This window comes from Ceratotherium simum, chromosome 4, assembly GCF_057802395.1.
Source record: "Ceratotherium simum simum isolate JZ-2026a chromosome 4, ASM5780239v1, whole genome shotgun sequence".
Taxonomy (NCBI): domain Eukaryota; kingdom Metazoa; phylum Chordata; class Mammalia; order Perissodactyla; family Rhinocerotidae; genus Ceratotherium; species Ceratotherium simum.
The window spans coordinates 26,281,414-26,302,885 of NC_141903.1; the positions used below are offsets into that span (position 1 = coordinate 26,281,414).

Consider the following 21,472-nt stretch of genomic DNA (forward strand, 5'->3'; position numbering starts at 1 on the left):
TGATCTAATCCATCAACATGCAGTTTTTACTTAATTTTCACTTCAGGTGGGTTGTGTTCTGGGATTGGTCAGTAGTAGGAGGGAGACCCTCAGGGTTTGTGAGGTGAGGTAGACAAGATTAGAGATGGGAGTTTGCATCCAATTATAGAGGACCTTGATTGTCAGGATTTTATCTCATATCCCAGGAGCCTTTGGATGTTCTTGGATAGGGAAGGTACACATCCAGCCATGCATTTAAGAAAGACGCACGAGGGCCGGCCCCATGGCTTAGCGGTTAAGTGAGCGTGCTCTGCTGCTGGCGGCCCAGGTTCGGATCCCAGGTGCACACTGACGCACCGCTTCTCCGGCCATGCTGAGGCCGCGTCCCACATAGAGCAACTAGAAGGATGTGCAGCTATGACATACAACTATCTACTTGCAAAAGATAGTTGGGGGAAAAAATAAATAAATAAAATTATAAAAAAAAAAAAAAGACGCACGAAGGAGGAGGACCAGTTGGGAGACTATTGTAACAATCCCACTAAGACCCAGGTGCCTGCAGAACAAACCACATTTTTTTCTTGGATCACTGGCAGAGAATGGAGTAGCCACTATTCTGAATCTAAAGCACCTCATTCATTAATTCACTCAGGCAGCTTATACTTATCAAATGCCTCCCACGTGCCATGCCATGTGCTAGATGCTCAAGTTAGACCGTCGTGGTCCTATGGAAGCTCCTTCAGAGCTTCCATTCAAGTGTCCCTCCCACCCAGCTCTCTCCAAAACACCGTGTTGAATGACACCGGGAGATCGCTTCTGTGGCCAAAGGTCAATGGAGAGAAGTAGTGGGGACTAAATTAAAACTAAAAGGAAAGAGAAAGCAGAAGCCCAAACCACTGCTGTCTCAAAGTGGGAGAAAAGGAGATGGTTGTGATGTTCTAAGTGTGGAAGGGGCCCTCAGAAATTCTCACCTCCCTCTCTCAGTTACAGACAGACAACTGTCACTTCCACAGAGAAGAAGCAACCGGCCCAGGGTCACAGAGCATTTTAGCGGCAGACACAACTGGACCCCTGCAGTCCTGGCCCCAGTCCAGTGCTTTATAAACACCCTGGTCGTTGTCCCACTGTCTTCATGCCTCCCCTCTGAGCGGGGGCTTCAACCCAGAGTCATCCTCTCTCGCCCCTCGCTGCCCCCTCCTGCCTTAAGCCACACATTTTCCCTTCAGGCAAACCCTTTTCAGAAGCTCTGGACTGGGATGTGCCACCCTTGGTCTGTGGGGCCTCAAGGAAATGTCTGAAGGAAGTGGCTGGTGGGAGGGGTTGGCCTTGTAACCTGAGCCGAGAGCAGCTGCCTGGAAATTGCCACTGTCACATTCCCTGCTGCTGGAGAGCAGTGTAGAAACGGTTGGCTATTTAAACCCTCCTGATATTTACTGTGCCCTGGCTTTGCTGAGAGCCATGAGCCGCCACCAGAGCCGCAGGAGGAGCTTCTCCTGCTCCGAAGCCATCACTTCCTTTGCGTAGTGCAGGGGTGATCACCCTCATCCTACTAATGAGGAAACTGAGGGTGCAAGTGGTGAAACAAACGGCCGGAAGATAGAAGCAACACATCACAGATTGACTGAGCTGGAAATGGTCTTAGAGATCATCCAAACCAACTTTCTTGTTTCATAGGTTTGGAGATTGCCCAGAGAGCAGGATTGTGACCATGGCGTTAGTAAGGGCGAGATCTGAGGCTAGCACCTGGGTCTCCTGATTCCTGCTCTCTCTCTGCTGACACGTCCTTCATCCTCTTCTTCCTCTTGATGGTGGAAGCCAGGCTGAGCTGAGAATGGGTGTCAAGTTGCCCAACCCAAATTTCAGAACCTAGAAGCGGTAATGTTGCTCTAACATGTCTCTCCACTGCCCTCAGACCTCAGGTTTCCCAAGGCAAACTTCCCCACCTTACAGTTGGAGTTAGGCAAGTGGGAAATTCTAGTTCTATAACTGAGCCCTCAATTTGGCGTTAGACCTATGGAGTCAGGCCTGCCTGGATTTGAATCCCAGCCAACCATGTGGAAGTAGATTAAGTCACTTGGCCCCTCTATGCCTTGGTTTCCTCATCTGTAAAATGGAGTAACAAAGGTTTCTATCTCACCGGGTTGTTGTGAAGATTAAATAAGGCAATGCACGTACATCCCTGAGCACACTGTCTGGGACATAGTGAGGACTCAGTAAATATCAGTTCTTTGTTATTAATTAATAGGCCGGATTCCATTCCATACGGGAGAAAGACTCAGAGAGGGGAGGCTCTTTCAACAGCCTCTGATGGCTAGTGTGATTAGAGATGTCCTTTAGAAAGATGTCTCTGGGGGCCGGCCCCGTGGCTTAGCGGTTAAGTGCGCGCGCTCCGCTGCTGGCGGCCCGGGTTCGGATCCCGGGCGCGCACCGACGCACTGCTTCTCCGGCCATGCTGAGGCCGCGTCCCACATACAGCAACTAGAAGGATGTGCAACTGTGACATACAACTATCTACTGGGGCTTTGGGGGAAAAATAAATAAATAAATAAATAAAAATTAAAAAAAAAATAAAGAAAGATGTCTCTGGGGTCCAGCGGTGGGAGACCATCGGACAGGCTCACAGTTATTCCCTGGATATGGAGGGATGAGGACATGAGCCAGGGCGGAGGAAGCAGAGGTAGAGAAGAGAGAAGAAAGACATGGTGGAGCAAGGAACCAAGGAAACTGTGTGACCTGCTATGGGCAAGGAGAGAGGGAGGCAGATGCGAAGCCAGGTGTCCTTACCTGGGAACCCAGGGGCAGGAAGTGCTTTTAAAGGCAGGATGTGAGGCCAAAGGCCCCTGGTGCAGGCCATCCCGTTGCCCTCCTCTCAGCTAGGCAAGGACTGAGGGAGCCCTAAACCAGGGCCATCTGGGAATGGGCCCTTCCCCCAGGGCCAGCTGTTGTAGCAGTTTCCAGAACGTGCAGTTCCTTCTGTGGGATGGTCCCACCCCTTCCTCCCAGCTATCACCATCTGCCTATTGTGCTGCCAGCTGCCGGCAGAACCCCCTGGTAGCTATTCCATTGAGATAGCCCTGGACCTTGACCTGGAGATAGCCATGGGCGGGGATGGGAGGGCCTGATAGGAGAGCAGGGAGGGCGGGGGGAGGACATAGAGATCCCAAGCCTGTGCCAGCACAGCGACTTCATTCCCACTTTCCCATACATCTGGTATCCACTCAAAGCCCATACATACAACTTATCACACACATCCCATTCCACATCACTACCAGTCACACCAGGGACATACACTGTGTGTACCCAGAATCAGAGAGACTCTGCAGGTAACACCCAGAAACACACATTGTGAACCACAGTAAAAAATAAAATTAGGCCCACAAATACACTGCTGGTAACAAACAGAAATGCAGACACTGTTGTCCATATACGTACTCCTGGCCACACAGGAAACGCCTCACACAGGTCCCCAGGCTTGCTTTTCACACGCACTGGGCATGTATACACTCACACTTATCTTGGCACACAGCCTTAGTGTGCGGCACACAGCTCCAGAAATAGTGACCTGCCTATTCTTGTGCACACTCTACGTTCTTCATTCTTCCTCGATAGCAGCAGAAACAACCAGGCTGTATGGAGGGCAGGCTTTGGGCCTACCTGCCCTGACTTGAGCTCTGGTCCTACTTGCCACCTGCTCAAGGAGGCAAGTCCAGCTACTTGGAGGACCAGGCAGTCAGTGGGATCAGCCTCGGAAAGGAGCGGAATCCCTGCGGAAGGCTTCCTGGGGGTGGTGAGGCTCAAGGTGAGTGACATGTAAAGAGGCAGGAGGGAGAGAGAGATTTTCCTTCGAAAGCCTCCATCTCATTCTGTTCAGTTTTCTAGGAGTGTTCTAGAAGCTGGCCGTGAAAGGGTTAACAGTGCCAGCTTCCACATCCCCTACCATTAGGCCTTGGAAAACCTGAGCGCTGGGATTTGCCCAAGGGGAGTCAGGGTCACTACCTCCCCTACATCCCTTTTAGCTGTTCCCAGGATGAAATTCCCCAGGTGAGTGAGATGGAAACCTAAAACGAAACTTCGAAACTTCGCTAGACTTCTCGGACTCGAGCCTCATGACTGTCACCCTGATCAGCAGCAGCAGCACCAACTCCCTCATCATCATTGCCTCTCCCTGAGGCCTGGTCTCCCCTTGGGTTTGGAATGTACTGCATTCTCTTGGGCAAATGTAACTTCCCCTCACTGGGCCTTGGGCTCCCCACTCTCCTACTTAGGAGGTGTTTCAGGGACAAATGAGATTAAGCATACAAGGAACCTGGATAATGCCTGGCACCCTGGGAGGTTCAGGCCCACTTTCCTGTCTCTCCCAGTGTCCTCTCTCCCCTCGCCCCTCTCCCATCCTGGGGTCCAGGTGAATTGGAATGCAACATTTGCATAGACATGAGACCTCACCCCCGGGGAATTTCCCCCTGGTGACCAGGCTTCCTTTCTGAGGTCAAGCCACATCATCAGACATTGCTTCTTCCTCTTCAGCTCCCCCCAGCCGGGCTTTGGCCCTTGTCGTCTGGCAGGTGTAGATCCAGGCTCACAGATGTAGTCCTGTCCTAAAGGTCCAGGCTCACAGATTTAGTCCTGTCCTTTCACTTGGATGCTGTCCAAGAGGGTGTGAGTGTAGAGGGTGGGCTGGGGTCCTGCAGCAAAAACAGAAGGGATGGATACTTGAGGAATAGAGGCAGGACAGCAGGCAGGAGGGTGTTGGAGAGCCTGGAGTGTAATGCCAGCTCTCACCAACTCCTGCCTGACCTTGGGCCCATGCCTTCCCCTCCCTGGGCCTTAGTTTCCCCTTCTGTCCAGCCAGGGGATTGGCCAAGATAATCTCTAAGCTTTGTTCCAGATGTGATGGGCTAAAAACCACTTCCTTTAGCAGCATAGTCTTGCAACATTTGTCCTTGGATCTTCCTTCGACAAGAATCTTGCAACATACTGCCCTGTATCCGTTTCCTTGGAAAGCACAATTTTGCAAAATGCATCCCCAAATCCCATTTTTCAGATGCTGACAGAATTGCATATACCTCCTCTCCTCATAGTGATTTGGTTTGAGTTTTAATTTTTCCTTTCACATCCACCATGTATAATGTTCTGTGACCCACAAAACATGGGATAGAGCTCTCCTCTCTCCAGATTCTAAGATCTGTTGTCCTCATGGTCTCTGACCCTGGTACTGAGAAGGCACCTTCCCTGGTACAAAAAGGGGACGAACGAGGTCCTAGAACTAGCTGCATCAGAACCAACTGTTAGGAGGGCAGCTTTAAGAGCAGTGGTCGCAACTTGAATCACCTGGAGAGCTTTTTAATACCAATCCCAGGTCAGACACCCCAAGATTCTGATGGAATTTGTCTGGGCTGGGGCCTGGGCATCTGTATTTTTACAAAGCTCCCCGGGTGATTCTAAGGTGCAGCCAGGACTGAGAACTGCTGATCTAAGGCCTCACCCAAAACCAAATGGATCAGATGATTCTGAGGGACACTAAAGTTGATGAACCCCCGATCTATGATATTCCTTATGAAATTATCCTAATGGGCACCCCTTCTACGCTGTCTATGCAGACAGCTATTTGCAGAGTTATAGATGGTCAAAGAGAATTGACCCCCTTTCACAGATGAGGAAGATGAGGGACAGAGAGAGGAAATTACTACTGAGGTCACACAGTGAGTCAGTAACAGCAGTGGGCCTGGCACCTATCGGATGCTTGTGGACTCAAAGCGTTTTTGCAAAAGTCAGGGATTTGATGCTTGAGTGGCCCAGAGAAGTACACGACATTTAGTACCTCCTGCTGGCTCATGACAGTGATTTCTCCTTGGCTGCCCGTATACGAGCAGCTACTTCTCACTTTGGAGCTGGAAGACCCAGCTTAGGGAGCTTGGGCTTCTCGAACTCTGCCAAGTACCAGGATCACCCCTGGGAGCTTATTAAAAGTGCTGCCTCTAGGGCTCCACCGCCCAGAGAGTCTGATTTCTCAGGTCTATGGTGGGACCCAGAAATCGGCCCAGAGTCTTGGGCTAGCCTAACAGCATGAGGAGTTCCCATCCTTAGGGAGCTTTCCACAGAAGTGGTGGATAGCGAAACCCATGGAGTCAAATCCATTCATTTGCTAAATAAATATTGATTGACTATTATGAGGCTGGCCCACTGCTATTCCAACAAGACCAACAACAAGACCAGAGATGTCCAAGTGGGAGAGGTGGGGTTAGATAATTAAGTGTCAAAGGAGTGGGAGAGTTTCTCTGTGTATATCCAAATATCACCCATCTTTTGAGGTTCAGCATAGGTCTCATCTCCTCCAGGTGAGCTCTGGAGACATACCCGACTTTGAACTCCAGCTGTGGCACTTATTAGCTGTTGGCTTATGACTCTATGGGCCTCAGTTTCCTCATGTAAAATAGCAGTACCCATCTCATAGGGTTCTGATAAGGAATGCATGAAATAATTCATTTAAGGGCACTTAGTACTGTGCCTGGCACATGTTAATCTTAAATATTAGCTATTAGTGTTATTATGTCCTGACCATCTTGGTCTGCCCTGATTTCTCCTTCCTCTGAACCCTTGGACTTTCTTACAGTGTCAGAATGGAAGGTCCCATAGTGATTATCTAGTCTGATTCCTTCACATTATGGAATGGGAAGCTGAGGACCAGAGAGGGCAAGGGACTTGCCAAGGGCCACACAGCCGAGCCAGGACTCAAACTCAGCTCTTCTGATGCCCAGTCCAAAGGCCTCTTCTTCCTTGATGTCTATCCCAAGGCCTGAACAGGGAAGGCAATTTCAGAGAATTCATGACTGGAAGAAGGAAGAGGTGGAGAGAAGATGAGAGAAGCTGATTGCTCTTAGCATGGCAGCAGGGAAAGCCCAGAGCTCCTAACTGGAGATCCCAGCTCTTGTGGGTCCAGCTCCTTGAGCCTCCTCAGCCTTCAAGGCCCCTTCGCCATTTAAGACTGTGAGCAGGAACAAGTGCAAGCCAGGCTTCAGGAACTCTCAGAGGATTTGTGATTGTTGTGGCCTCTGAAGACAAATACTGTGTATAGAGGGCATATCACAGTCCAGGAACATCAGGGCTGAATCACACATTGTACTGATGAGGAATCTGAAACTCCATTTCCTCAAGGAAGGGACCTTCCTCGGTTTCACGGAAGCCTCTGGCTGACCCAGGGGGCTGATCCCTGGCCCCCAGGAAGCTTCACAAAGGGAGCCAGGGACAGGATCTCTCTCTCTGATGCTGAGTCCTGCCACCATCCCAAAGGCCTGTTTCTGAGCTGTGGGCGACGTGGGCAAGGGAGGCCCTGCAATTTGGTGTCAGAGGGCAGAGAGGGGAGCATCTGCCAGCGTGGGTGTGAGAAGGTGTATTTTTACTCCCTGCAGAGAAAAGGGTCCATGTGCAGGGAAGCAGATTATCCTTTGCACCTGGTATGGCTCAAGGATTGTGCTGTTCATCCCGTAGAACTTTCTGCAATGATGGAAATATCTGCACAGTGTGTACAGTAGCCACTTGCCTCATGTGGCTATTGAACATCTATAAAGTGGCCAGTGTGACTGAGGGACTGAGTGCGGCGTGGGAAAGAGCACTGGACTAGGAGTCAGGAAGTCCCTCCATTTACTCACTTGGAAAGTCACTTCCCCCGTCTGGCCTTCACTTCCTCATCTGTATGGTGAAGCGTTGGGCCAGGAGGTCTCTCTAGCATTCCCCATGCAATCCTGATGTGCGGGGCAGGAAGCAGTTGAGAATTGGATTCGGCGGACCCTCCCCCTCCCTCACTCCCATCCCCCACCTCCCGCCACTCCCCCCCAACTTCCCACCTGCCTCCCCCAGGGATGAATGTGGCCTCTTGTGACCTGGGTCTGCTTATTTCTCCAGGCCCACCTCTTTACTTCCCCCTTGCCTGCTTCAAACTCCATGTTCCACTCAGAGTGAATGATTTTCAGTTCCCTGAATGTACTCTCTCTTCTCTTTGCACACTCTATTCCCTTTGCTGAGAACACCCTTCCTTATGTTCTTACTTTACTGCTTTCAGGCCTCAGCTGAGGTGTTACTTCCTCCAGGAAGACTTCCCAGATCCCCAAATCCCGACCAGATGCTCCCTTGTCCAGGCTCCTTTAGCTCCTGCCAAAACACATCTCTACCACACTTTATTGAAATTACCTATTAATTTGCCTACAGCCCCAGCACAATGCTATCCAATAGAACTCTCTGTGATGATGGAAATGTTCGATACACGTGCACTGTGGTCGCCACAAGTGGTGATTGAGCACTGGAAATATGGCTGTTGCTACTGAGGAACTGAATTATTCATTTTATTTAATTTTAACTAATTTACATTTAAATAGCCACACGTGGCTACTGGGTACTGTAGTGGACAGGGCAGCCCCAGAGCCTGAGCTCTGAGTGCGTGGGAAGCAGGTCTGACTTGTCCATTCCTGTATCCTCAGTGGTCTATAATGTTGCTGTAAGAACGAAGAAACTCCAGAACCACGAATGATCAAGAAGGGCCACCTCATCCAGATTGGCCCCCTCCCAGTCCCTCCCCAGGCAATTTTTCAGCAGATAGTGAACTGAGACCTTCTGTTTGTAAAGGAGTCAATAGTTTACAAAGGATGTCTGCAAGCCATCATTTTATTTTAATTACCATCACAGGAGGCAGACAAAGTGGCACTCACTACCCCAATTTTACAGCAGGGGATCACTGAGGCTCAGGAGTACCAGCTGGTTAGTGCAGAGCTGGACTGCTCCTTGGTGGGTAGGTCTCTAAGGCCCCACTTGACACGGGAATGAGACCCAGCACAGAGGGAAGGAGTGGGCTTTTTCTTCCCTGTGGAGATTTCATGGAAACTAAGTGGAAACAGATGGATAGGAACAGGGGCAGAAAGATGTGGGCTGGGCATCTGGCGGCTTCCTCAGGACTCTGGACTCTGGAATCCCCCACCTTAGGCAAAGGAGGAAATAGAGGTCCTTGGGAGAACCCAGGAGTGGCGTAGGGTAGGCAAGCCAGGTGGCCCCTGCCCCTGGGCCAGTTCCCAGTGCAGCCACAGAATCATCAGGCTTCCAGCTCTTCTCCAGAGCCCTCTCCCCACCCTGGAATTCACAGCAAGCAACAGCCAGTCTGGAAAGTGACAGGTGGGAAACTGACAAAGAAGGGCCCTGTGCTCTGCCAGGGGGCGGGATGGGGCCTCAGCTGGGCCTTGTGGGGCTGCCTGGCGGCTGGCTCCTCCATCTCGGGGAATTCCCCTCCTGCCTAAAAGTCAGCCCAGCCCAGCCCTCCTTCCTGCAGAAGCACAGTGAGCTGAGGAGCCTTCACAGGGCCGCAGCCCCCGCTGTACACACCCTTGTCTTCTCCTGACCTTCCCCAGGTGAGTGACCTAGCCCAGGGGTGGTGAGGCAGAACAGGGAAATTGGCTCTCTGCACAGGGTACGGGAGCCACCAGACCCTCCCAGCTCTGGGCCAAGAGCCACCCAGCTGCCCGCTTTCCTGCCAGCTGGGGTCAGCTGCTCCCCTGCCCAGCTCCCTCTTCCCCGACCCAGGGCTTGGGCTGGGGCCCTCTGTACCTCCTTGCCTGGCCTCATTCTCCTCTTGCCTCTCTCCCTCCATTTCTTATTTCCTCTTCCTGCCCTCCTCTTCTTGCCCTGCCTTCTCAGCGGGTCTTTTTCTCTCTAGTTGCTTTTAGTTTTTCCAAAGGGAAAGAAAAGAAAGGTCTATTTTTGTCGTATCCTTTCCCCAAGAAAAGGGAGTAGGTTCACCAGTGTGAATGCAGACGTGTGTTTGTGTATTTGAGAACGAGTGTCTATGTTTGTGAACATGTGTCAGATCTAGGGGGTGTATGTGTGTCTGTCTGTGTGAGCGAAGGTTTGTGAACATGTTTACGTGTTTATGTGTGAGGGTGTCTGTGGGTGTCGGGGTCATGATGTGAATGTGTGTCTGTGTGTGAGTGTGAGTTTTTGAGGCTGAGTGTGTGGGTGCATGTTGGGCACTTTAGTGATCTAAAGCTAGACAGGAAGAGACCAGGTGGGAGTCTACCCCTTCTCCCCTGGGAACAGGAGGGAAGGCTGGGACCATCCTTAACACTGGACCAAGTGGATCCCTGGAGCGCTCTCCCCCCTGCTTTACTCTGAGGGCCGCTGGACCTTCCTTTAACAGAGAGCCTGGGGTACCAGGAGTGGGTGAAGGGCTGGCAGAGAGTGCTGATGCGGCCTCCTCTTTGATCACAAACAGTCCAGATTTTCCAAGCTGGTCAGAGGCCCAGCCCAGGGAAGTCCCTGGCTAGGATGGGCAAGGAGTGGAGGCCAAGTCACTGTCACAGTGGCTTCTGTGCTGGAGAAGAATAGAGGGAAAAAAGGGAGGGGCCCTAGAAGAGGGAGCATGAGAGAGGACGTGGGGTGAGGCTGAAGGAGGATTGCTCTCAGAGCCCTGTCAGGGCTTCCCAGGATTAGGAAATGCTCTAGTTCCCACGGGTCTGCCTCCTTCGGGGGCTGGGCTGGGCCTGGCTGACCTCTTCCCACTTCTAGGAGAATGACAAGGGGCAAGCTTGGATCCATACTCAGATCCGCTTGACACCCTGACCTGGAGAGAGGGAGGCGAGGGAGAAGAGCTGGGGTGGGGAGGCCTGGGGCTCCTAGGAACTGTGGGAGGGGCCTGGCAGGCTGCGTCTGCTACACTTTGCCCTTTCCTCTCCTCCAGTGGTACCCTAGAAACCCTAGAGTAACAAGCAGACACAGGGACACAGGGAAACAGTTGGGATGGAGAAAGAGGAAACCAGGAAAGATCTTGGAGAACAAGTCAGGAGGAATGCCTTCTAGGCCTGGCGCTTCTGAGAACATTTTTGGGAGGTCTAGGGCAAGGTCCTCCATAGCTCCAGGCCCTGGGGCCTCGCTGGAAAAACGAGATAATCCTGCCCACTCCATAGGGCTGGTGGTCATAATTATCATCGCTGCCTTTCACTGACGCCAGGCCCTGTGGCATTTCGTTCTCTCTCTTCTGTCCACTGGGCACTGTTCTAGCCTTCATATTATTAAGGAGGAAACAGGCGGAGAGCGATCACGAGGTGTGAGTGGCCGGGCTGTGATCTAAGCCCAAGTCTGTTTGACTCCGGAGCCCACGCCCTAACCCTTACAAGACAGGCCTCGTGGAGGAGGGGCAAATTGTGCGTATGACATGGTGTAACTCACCTTAAGGTGCCGAATGAATGTGAAAGGTTAAGGAGATCTTATGGCCCTCATATCCATCCCCTCCTGCACTTATTTGGGAGGTAGGTAGGGAGAATTAAAAATGCATTCTCCTGAGGGTGGGAAGCAGGGACCATAGACTCTGCTCACTTATTTACTTCTCACCAAAAAATATGATTACCTAGTACAATTTCAGTCAACATCATGTGCTTGACACGCATTTCTTGTTTAACTATCACTGAAATCTCTCTCTCATATACACACACACCCAACACCAAAAAGCACCTAGAATCCACCGGAGGGTTTTACATTCCTGAGATTGCCTCAGGCTATGGAGACGTGAGACTGGATCTAAGGAAGAGACCCAGACCCAGGGTTGCTATTTTCCTAGCTCATTAGCTGCTCGCCCTGAGTTTCATTCACCCCCAGCCAAAACCCTGATGCACTGATTCAGCTAATGGAGCTCACGCTTGTTTGCTTTAGAAGCTCCGTTTCCCATCAGTGGGGGTGAGGGGGTGTGGAAATAGCACTGCTCTGGGTTCTAGTCCCAAGTACTAATCACAAACTCGCTGTAAGACCGCCCTCCAGCAAGTCCCTGACCCCCTCTGGCCTTCAGTGGCTTCATTTGTACAAGGAAAAGGCTGAGTTTGATCCTTTCTAATGACCCTTTAAGGACCGGTATATTGAGTTCTGTGTCTTGCTAGCTAGCAAGACTCCATAGCATAATGCTTAAAAGCATCCTGAGTTTAAGACCCTGGATCTTCATACTGCCATTACCTTTTGCTGTATAAGACCTTGTACACACGATCTAACACCTCAAGACCCCAGTTTCATCTGTGAAATGGGGACGATATGGTACTGACCTCAGAGGGTGGTTGGGAGATAACATTATGTAAAAGTGCAGGCCTAGCACACAGCAAATACTCCATAAATATTACCTTTTAATGTTTTTAATATGCAGCCTCTACTCTTTAGGCACTTGATTTAGAGCTCAGTCAATTACAGGTGGGTTTTTTGGTATGTTTCTTATTTCCTTGAAATGTGGATTTAGGTCTGATTTTGGAGCAGCCTTGGTGTAGATGGTGGGAGTGGCAGAAAGGAGATTGGGAAGTTGCATGCTTTAAAACAAAACAAAACACAGGCCTTTTGATTAACGCCCCCTGTGGAGCTTTGCTTGGTGCCTGTCACCACTCTGGAAGAGCAAGAGGTCCCCAGCTACCTGACTCACTCAGCTCCCAGTATCAGGCCCAGCTTTCTAGCTTGGAAATCTCCCTCCAGATCTGGGGGTGGCAGGGGATGCCAGGCTAGGGGGCCTGTTTCCCACCCTGCCAGGCGCCCAGACTCTAGGGCCCCACAGAGGATGTGGATGGTGGAATGGAACCTAGGAGGTTGCATTTCTGGGTTTAACAGCGAAGTTCTACCCAATGCATGCAATCCATGTCTACATACTACTATCATTTCTCGAATGCCTACTGTGTGCCAAACTTTGGGCTTTACTTGCGTTACCTCATTTATCCTGATGATCACCTGAGGGGTAGGTACAATTATTATCTCTATCTTTCAGAGAGGAACTGAGGCTTAGAGAGGCCACCCAGGTAGTAAGTGGTTGAGTAGGGGTTAGAACCCCATTACTTAGATCCATAGCCTATGTTTCATAATGAGTATTGAGTTTCTGTAACAAAGTAAGAAAAATCATGACCTTGTAAAGACAACATGGTACGGTGGAAAGAGCACACACGACCAGGAGCCAAGGTCCTGGCCTCCAACCCTGGGTGCACCACTCAACGTGCATAGGCTTGAACAAGTCCTTTACTACACTGAGGCCTCAGTTTACCTATCTGTTGAATAGGGGATTGTGATCAACGGTCTCCAGGGCCTCTAACATGGTGGGATGTTCTGAAATCAAACTAAGACTTAAAAGGATGGAAGGGTGGGCACAGTCATGGCTTTGAAGAGATGACTTTTCTCACACTGCAATTATCAAAAGTTATCCAATAGCAGGAAATCGGGCAAAAAGGTGACTGTGTGAACTTTGTATGTCATACTAGAGCATTGTCCAACAAGCCCACCTGGGAATCATCTGGCACTTTGGGGAATGGAACTATTTGCCTAACTCTTTAAGGACAGACATTTTACAAAAACAGTTGAAATAGTTTGGAAACAAATGCAAATAGTTGGAGACACTTCATTTTTTAAAGTAAATTTCAGGTGCATGAGAAGACTTGGGTTGGGATTATGAAGAGAACAGTCCAGGAAGAGGCAAATTGGGAAGTAAAGAGGAAGAGTAGGAAGAAAACCGGTTTGGAGGGGCCTCATAGGTAGAGGTGAGGCCTGAGAGCCACTGAATCCAAGATTCTAACCTCCCTGTACCCTCCCCCATTGGTGACACTCAGTGGTGTTCTGTTTGGTGTTTGCATCCCTCTCTCCCTCTGTCGCTTCAAAATCAGGGTGTATGTGAACTTATTTTCATAATTCAAATGAACTAGAATTAATACTGTCTTGAGAATCTGATGACACCTTTGAAGCAACTGAAGGCCTCCCAGGATGTCACAAAGCCTGAAAGGAGAATCCTCGGATAGGCATATACTTGCGTAGAGGAGCGCGTGTGTGTGTGTGTGTGTGTGTGTGTGTGGTCACACACAGTCACGGTTGCCTGACAGATCTCTCCTTCCATAAAATGAGGGCCTGTATGGAATAGCTCCCGAAATCCTTTCTGAGGATGAGAGCCTGTCAATGACTAAGTTTTCAACAGTTCCAGTGAAATGAGTGTTTCGCAATAGGTTTTTCATAAAGCTGTATTTACCCAACTTAAAGAGCTGTCTTTTATCCCAAGGTTAGGCCTTTCCACTTTTTGGAATTAAAACGTACCCTCTTTTAAATAAAATGATTGGCTTAAAAAAAAAAAAAATAAGTGTTCCCAACCTTAAACCAAGTTACCGCTCCTTACTGTTCTGGGAAATCCCACAGCCTATTTGGACGATCTGGCCCATAAAGGTAGGCAGGGTAGAAGGCAGGCAAGGATTTGCCCACCTGGGTTTGAATCTTGGTCTGGCCACTTAATGAGGTCATGTAACCTCTCTGTGCCTCGTATATTAATTTATTTATAGTAAAAAGGGGGATAAAACCCACTGCACTAGGGTGGCTGTGCGAATTAAAGTAATGCGTGCAAAGTACTTACAATGTTAGGGCAGTAAGTTAGCAAAAAAACTGTTAGCCGTAATAATAAGATTCTTTAAGGGTTCATTCACCTCGGAATTTCTATGAGCTCTGCTAAGAAGTCCAGGAAAGCCCTGGACGGAACTCTGGGGCCCTGAGCCCTAGCTCTGGCTGAGCTCCAAATGCTTACGTGCCTTTTGGCAAGTCCCCTCCCTGCTCTGGCCTGTGCGCCCCTCCGCACAAGGAAGGGGTGGGGTGGTCTCTGCGGCTCGTCTCCGCTCAGAAATTCCGGCTTGCAGGGTGGCCCCAGCCGCATTCCGGTGCCCGGGGTTTCCGGCGCGGGGCTGCCCTGACCCGGGGCGGTCGCCATCCGAGGCGAAGACAGCCTCGGGCCTGCCTGCGGGACGGGTTACCCGCGGCTACCGGGCCGACTCTCGGGCCCCCAGACCTCGGGCGCCCGCTGTTTACCTCGCTCCGTCCCTCCCCGGCGGCCGCGGGCCCGCCCGGACGGCGCGACGCGATTGGGCGAGCCGCCTGTCAATCGCCGGGGACTTTCCCAGGGGTAGGGCGGCCCGGCCCCTGGCACTTCCTCGTCCCGGGCCCTGTCCCCCTGCCCCAGCCCGGAGCCCGCGCAGTGCTGCGGAGCCAGAGCCTGGCCCGGGCCACTACTCTGGCCCTGGACTCCAGGCTGGACGCGGAGAGCGCGGCGCTGTCCCGCAGGGCCCCCACCCTGAGGTAAGCCGGCCTGGCTGGAGCGGGGGATGGAACGAGAGGAAGGGAGTCCGGGACCGGGCCGTTCAGAGCCTCGGCAGTGACCCGGCGTCGGGTAGGAGGTCAGGCCCGGCCAGGTGGCCCGGGCTCCTCAGCGCCTGGGCCCCGGCGCGCGAGGTTCCGGGCGCGGGGCGCCTCCCGGCGCGGCCGGGGTCGGGTTGTCTGGGGAATCCCTGCCAGGCGCGGAGGGTGGCGGGCGCGCGTGCGCACTGCGTGGGCGAGCGCGTCTGGGAACGGCGTGCAGGCGGGGTGCACCGCGGCAGCCCAGCGGGTGGGGGGAGTGTGCGGGCGTGGGTCTGTTTACACTGTGGGAAACCAGTTTTGGAAGCAGTGTGCACATGTGATGAGTGCCCACCTCTTACTGGGCACTTGCGAAGTGTTGGTCTAAACCCTTTACATCTATTAAACTCATTTAATTGACACATCCATCCTCAAAATGAGTATTATTATTATTATCCCCATTTTACAGTTTAGGAAACCGAGGCACTTGGAGATTGGGGTCACACAGCTAGGGAGTTGCGAAGTCAGAATCTGAACCCTCGCATTTGGCTCCAGAGCCCCCTCTATGCTTTCTGTTGACCATATTGTGCACACAATTGGAGACAACTTTTGTGTGCACGTGCAGGGTAGCTGTAGTGAGTTTCTGGGAGTGATTTTGGGTGTGGAGTTTCTGCGAACCGGTGAGTTTTCCCCTGTAGAACATTTATGTGCATGTGTGTGTGACGGTGTGTATGGAAGTGATTGCATTGTACATTCATTAATTGTGTATGGGAGTGGGTGGGAATTTTGTGTGACTAGGTGAGAGATTGTGTTTTGGTTGGGGGGGACTTTTGTGGATGATGCAGAAGAATCAGCAACATCCGTCTCCACCCCCTTGCAGAATGACAGTGCAGGGAAATCTGTGGATTCCTAATGCATCATTTGTATTTCACAGTCAAAATGGAATTCAATCAGCACTTACTCATTTTCCAAACAATGGGGTATGGTAGAGGGGAATTCGGCATCTGATGAGAGGTCAGGAAAGGGGATTTGCAAATTTTTTTTTTTATTCCTGACAATGACTGTTGCAATAGGAGACTGGAATATTTATTAATACAAACTCATAGCAATCCTGTGTTGTATTAATATTTCTATTTTACAGCAGAGGGAACTGAGGCAGTGAAAACCCAATAATAGTAATAATAACAGCTTACATTTATGAACACTTACCATGTGCCAGGCACAGTGCTTTACATTCAGTATCTCGTTTAATCTTTTCAGCAACCCCAAGTGATAGCCACTATTAGTAGCTTCCATTTTCAGATGAGGAAACAGACCCAGAAAGGTTAAGACTTGCCCAAGACTATTTAGCCTTGAACCCTGGGCCCTGTTCCCCTCCCACTGACGAGGCTGCTGTCCTGGCTGTGTCCTGGGAACATAATATGCTCAGGGACTGGTACTTCATGGAAGCACTTGATCATGTCCTTCTGGAAGCTGCAGCCATGAGTGTCCTGTGTTCTACGACTTATGTGACCCTGTTTTCCCCCACCCATGGGTGTCCCGTGGGTATGGCGTGGCACTCACGCTGAGGGTTGGTGCCTGCCCCTATGCCCACACCAGGTCTTTTGGGGCCCCAGGAAGCCGTGGGATCTGACTCATACCCTTCCCCCCAGTGCTGCCTGTGACTCGGGGCCCGGATGTCCTGGGTTGGGTCGGGCCGACCTGATTTGAGCACCTCAGAATTGTAGGAGGTCGTCGGTCTGCCTCCCTCTCTGGGTGCTACTGGGTTCTGCTTACTCCCAAGCTCACTGTGATGTAGCTGCAGCAGCCTTGTTTCTACTCCAGCGTGCCAAGCTTGATCCTATTTTGAGGCCTTTGTGTGTGCTGGTCCTTCTGCCTGGAACACCTTTCCCCAGCTCTTTCCATGGCTGGTTCTTCCTTATCTGTCAAGTCTCAGCTCAAATGTCACCTCCTCAGAGGGGCCTTCCCTGACCTTTCTATGCAAAGTAGCCCCTTTTTTCACTTTCTGTCATATTACTGTTGTACTTTTTTTCATACATTCGTCATGCTTTGAAATAATCTTGTTTGCGAATGAGAAAGTATAGGTATAGAACTTAGTGTCTGGCGTATGGTAATTTTTAGTGTTTACTCGTTTGTTGTCTTTCTCTTTTCCTAGAATAGAAGGGTGAGAGAACGCTTAGTCTTCACATTTGCCTCCCTGATACCGGATAAGGGTGTCTGGGGTCAGGGTCTGCTGGGTTTGTTCAATGGATGAGTAGAACAGAAGAAACTAGGATAATGGTGCATTTCACAGATGAGGAAACTGAGGCCTAGAGATGGGAAGGCACTTGTCCCAGAGAGGTGGGGCAGAGTCAGGATGAGGACCAGAACTTGCTTCCCAAGGCATTTTTTTGCCCTTCTGATAGTCAGCAAACATTTCCTGACGGCGCCCAGTGCGGTCCAGAGTGGCGTGATGCACAGGTGCAGAGGGAACTGGCTCTGCCCTGCAGGAGCTTGTAGCAGAATGGGGAGGGATGTGCACTGAGTGCTATCTGGAAGACCTTGTGTGCTAGCAAGTGCCTGGCAGTATGTCTGACTGGACTGCAGAGCAGTTTGGGGGCATCAGGTGGTTAGGGGGCTCCTGGAGGAGCTGACTTCAAGGCCAGGCTCTAGAAAGATGATGAGGTGCAGAACGGGGCCTGAGCCCCTTCTGGAACTTAGTAGACTGAGCAGAGGATTTGGGGTGAGGCTCTGCTGGGTTGGGGGAGCTGACCAGCTGGGCTAGGAAAAACCCTAAAGGTCTTGACTATCAGGCGGAGAAGTGTCGGTTTTTCCTTGTCGGCTGCGTTGGGAAGGGATTAGAGCAGTTGATTGGCAAACTGAAGCATGCATCAGAATCACCTGGGTGGTTGTTAGATTGCTGGGCTTTGTCCTCAGAGCATCTGGTTGGTGGCTGGTGGCGATGCTGATGCTGCTGCCTGGCCGCTCTTTGAGAACCCTTGGTGTAGATAGAGCACACGCTTTCGAGTTTGGCACACCTGGGTGGGTGCTGCCTCTGCTTCCTCATCTGTAAGATTCTGTGACATCAGTGCTACCTTCTAGAGTGGTGCGAATTAATGAGACGCGTCAGGCACTCAGTAACTGCTAGCTGCTGATCTTGTTAATGATGATAATCATGAGGATACTGAAAGCTTTTCAGTAGATGAGGAGGATGGTTTGACTTTCCATGTGTGGGGATAACTTGCCTTTATCCCTCTGACACCTGTGGACCATGCTGTGTCCTCTCTGGATGGGTTGTCCTTTGCTTTGTCTCAGATGTCTTTCCGTCCCTGTTTGGAATAGTGGAAGCTTCTATCTTGGAGGGGCGTGGCGGATATCTGGCCCAAATTCCCTCAACCGCAGCCAGCAGGTGATCATCAGCGCCTGCTTGACCCCCACCGCCAGAGTGAAGGTGCTCTACCTCATAGACAGCCCCTTCCAGTGATGTGACAGATGGCTTGCTTTTGTGGGCCTGCCTCCCCCGGGTTCAGGTACAGGTTCTTCCTATGTCTCCTCCTCTTTTTCCCCTCATTGCTCACCTGACCACTGGAGGAAGGGCCGGGAGGAGAGAGAGGGCAGTAGCGTGGTGGGGTAAAAAGAGTGCACACCTGGCCACCAGAAGACCCAAGTTTGCCTCCCCTCGGTGTCACTACTGTCACATGCAGCCTTGGGCAGTTCTCTTCCCTTTGCTGGCTTTGGCGTCCCAGCTGCAAAATGAAGGGACTTCACTGGCTGGTGTCTGAGGGCGTTCTCTTCCAGCTCCACAAACTCTGCAGTCCAGTGATTGGCCGCCCTCTCTGGCTCTAGTAGTTTCTAGTCTCTTCCCGCTGGACCAGGCCTTTCTGAGCCCACCCTCCAGCTCCTGGCTGCTGCACCCTGCCTGCCCACCATGCCTGCCCTCCTTCCCTGACTCTCTTTGAAGGGAGGGTGTCTGGGGCCCTCTGGGGAGTTGCCAGAAGGAAGGTACAGGGAAGCAGTGAGAAGCTCCCTTTCCTCTCTGGAGAGCAGAGCTCCCCACCCCCAGACACAGACCTTGGCAGCCACCAAGGCCGGCCAGTTGTAGGAAGTTCTTGATGTTCTTCCCTCTGCCTGGACCAGGACAATCACTCTTCCCATGGGAGCAGAGGACTGGCCTGAGGAGCTGTGTGAGGGCTGTCCCCAGGCAGGGCTGAGCTCCTCTCTCCCCGACGACCTCCCCAGAGAGTGTTCCCTGTGTTCTTGAGCACCTATGGGTGGACAAACCTGCTGGCCCAGGCAGATGTGTGTGTGGGGGGAGGGCGGGGGGTGCTGTGGGAGTCTTGTCACCAAGGAGTCATTCTCAGAAGCCAGAGCTGGTATTTTCAGGGCGGGCGTGGGGGGGTGTCCCATGAGTCAGGGGCCTCTGGTTTGGTCTCCACCCACACGGAGAACGCTCTCTCTGCTCTCCATTGGCCGGCAGTCTGTGGTCGTGTGCCTCCATCGTGGCCAGCTCCGTCAGTGTCTGAGGAACCCTGGTCCTTCCACACTCCCACTTCTGCCTCTGCAATTGCTACCCCCCATCTCAACCCCTCAGAAGAGGAACAGAGTCTGAGGATGGCAACACTGACTTGTAGTAAATATGAAAGAATCTTTCAGACGTACAGGGTAACATGCAGACACCTGGGCATCCACCCATCTGGCTTAAGAAATAACGCATTTTCTGTATGCTGAAATATCCCCCTTCTCCTCCCCTCCAGAAGAAATAAATGTTCTGAATTTAGAGTTTATTCTCTTGCATTTCTCTAGTTTTCTTTTAAATATATGCATCTCTAAACAATATGTAGTATTGTTTTGTATGTTTTAAAATGTTATTTAAATGCTATCATACTGTCTGTATTCTTCTGCAACTTGCTTGTTTTGCTTAATATTTATGAGATTCACCCATGTTTATATCTCTCGCTCTGGTTCATTCATTTTTCATGGCTGTATAGTATTCCCTGGCATGAAATTGCCCCAGTGTATTTATTCATTTTCTCCTTCATTAGGTAGTTTCCAGCCTTTGCTATTAAAACAAGACATCTTGGGCATTTATCTGAATAGTCTTACCCGCTGTCCAGCTGTCCCCTTCCTGGCCGTTATCACTGATAGCCATTATGGCTCCTGTTGGGGGAACACTTGAAGGTCCACAGAGAGCTCTACGGTTTCTAGTTGGTCCTCACAGCTTTTGCCTAGGGAGAAGCAAGGGAAATGAGGCCTGCTCAGGGGTCACCTGGTGAGGGAGCAGAGACTGTATTTGAACCCTTTAAACCCTCTGTCCACCCTATTTGGTGTAAGGGGAATTCTCAAAAGTTGTTGTCTTGCCCCTTGGAGGGGGGAGTTACGTGGTTAGAGTAATCCTTCATTGGGTAAACCAGCTTTGGGCATATTGGGGACAGTCAAGTCACCCATCCCTTTTGTCCCAAGGTTGGCCCTAGTGCCCTTTGTCCCTATAGCTGAGAGTTGAGATGCTCCTTCTGGGTTAAGTGAGGTCCCAGCTGCTGGGAGGGAAGCCGGGCTTCTTGGCATGGAGTGTGTGCACCTGTAGATCCCAGGCGCTGAGAGAAGGCGTGCGTGGGGGAGATGGGGAGTGGGCTGGTGCAGCTTGGGCTGCCTTCTCGGTCCGTCTTAGGGGGCTGTTGGCAGTGGGGAGCACAGGGTGGGGACCAGTGATGTGATCATCAGGTGTGGGTTCTGCTTTGTCCCTTGGGAACTGTGCGGCCTTGAGCCAAGCTCTGCACCTGTCTGCACTCGACTTCCTCTCCAGCAAAGCAGGTGTAAGGCCCGGTGTGAGGACCCACAGGCAGTGGGTGGGAGGCCGTGCTCTTGTTTCCAGCTGAGGGTGGTTATCTGATGTCGGGTGCTTCTCTTCCCCCCTTTGTCACCTCGAGGCCAGCCCTGACCTTCCTGAAGGGAGGTCCTTCCCAGCAGGTTCCAGGTTGAAACTCTCCTCTACAGTTGCCAACTCTCCACCCACCGAATTCCTTGACTAGAAATCTTGTCCCTGATTTTCCCTTCTTATTTATGATCAAGTCTCTACAGCCTTGTCTGTCCACACGAAGCAGGTACATAGTAAGGAGGCTCTCACCCCTGCCCGCAGCTCTCCACCCTCATCTGGTGCCAGAACAATAGGCCTTCCTTATTGCTCTGACCTTATCAAGCCACTTAAATGAAAAAAACCTTGTTTAGAAACCTCCCTTTAAAAAAGTTACAAAATAACATGTTCATTGGAGAAAAGTTTCAGAAAACTCAGGCAATACAAAAGGTATAAAGTAAAAAGTGAAAGTTGTCTTCTCTCACCTTCCTCTCCCCTGCCCCTGTCCCCACTGTATTTTAAAATTAATTTTAAAATAGA

At 51.2% G+C, this 21,472-nt stretch overlaps 1 protein-coding gene across 5 annotated transcripts in view; it reads left to right on the forward strand.

The window, feature by feature from the left end:
- The first annotated feature begins 14,704 nt into the window (after positions 1-14,704).
- Positions 14,705-21,472, forward strand: part of TNIP1 (TNFAIP3 interacting protein 1) — a 44,684-nt gene continuing 37,916 nt past the window's right edge. For 2 of the 5 annotated variants that reach the window (XM_087429537.1, XM_014786165.2), the window contains exon 1: positions 14,706-15,069. The gene's annotated coding sequence lies outside the window, so the exon portion shown is untranslated. Of the gene's footprint in view, positions 15,070-21,472 lie in introns of all 5 variants that reach the window. The other 3 variants (XM_014786162.2, XM_014786164.2, XM_087429535.1) reach the window with 2 other exon arrangements.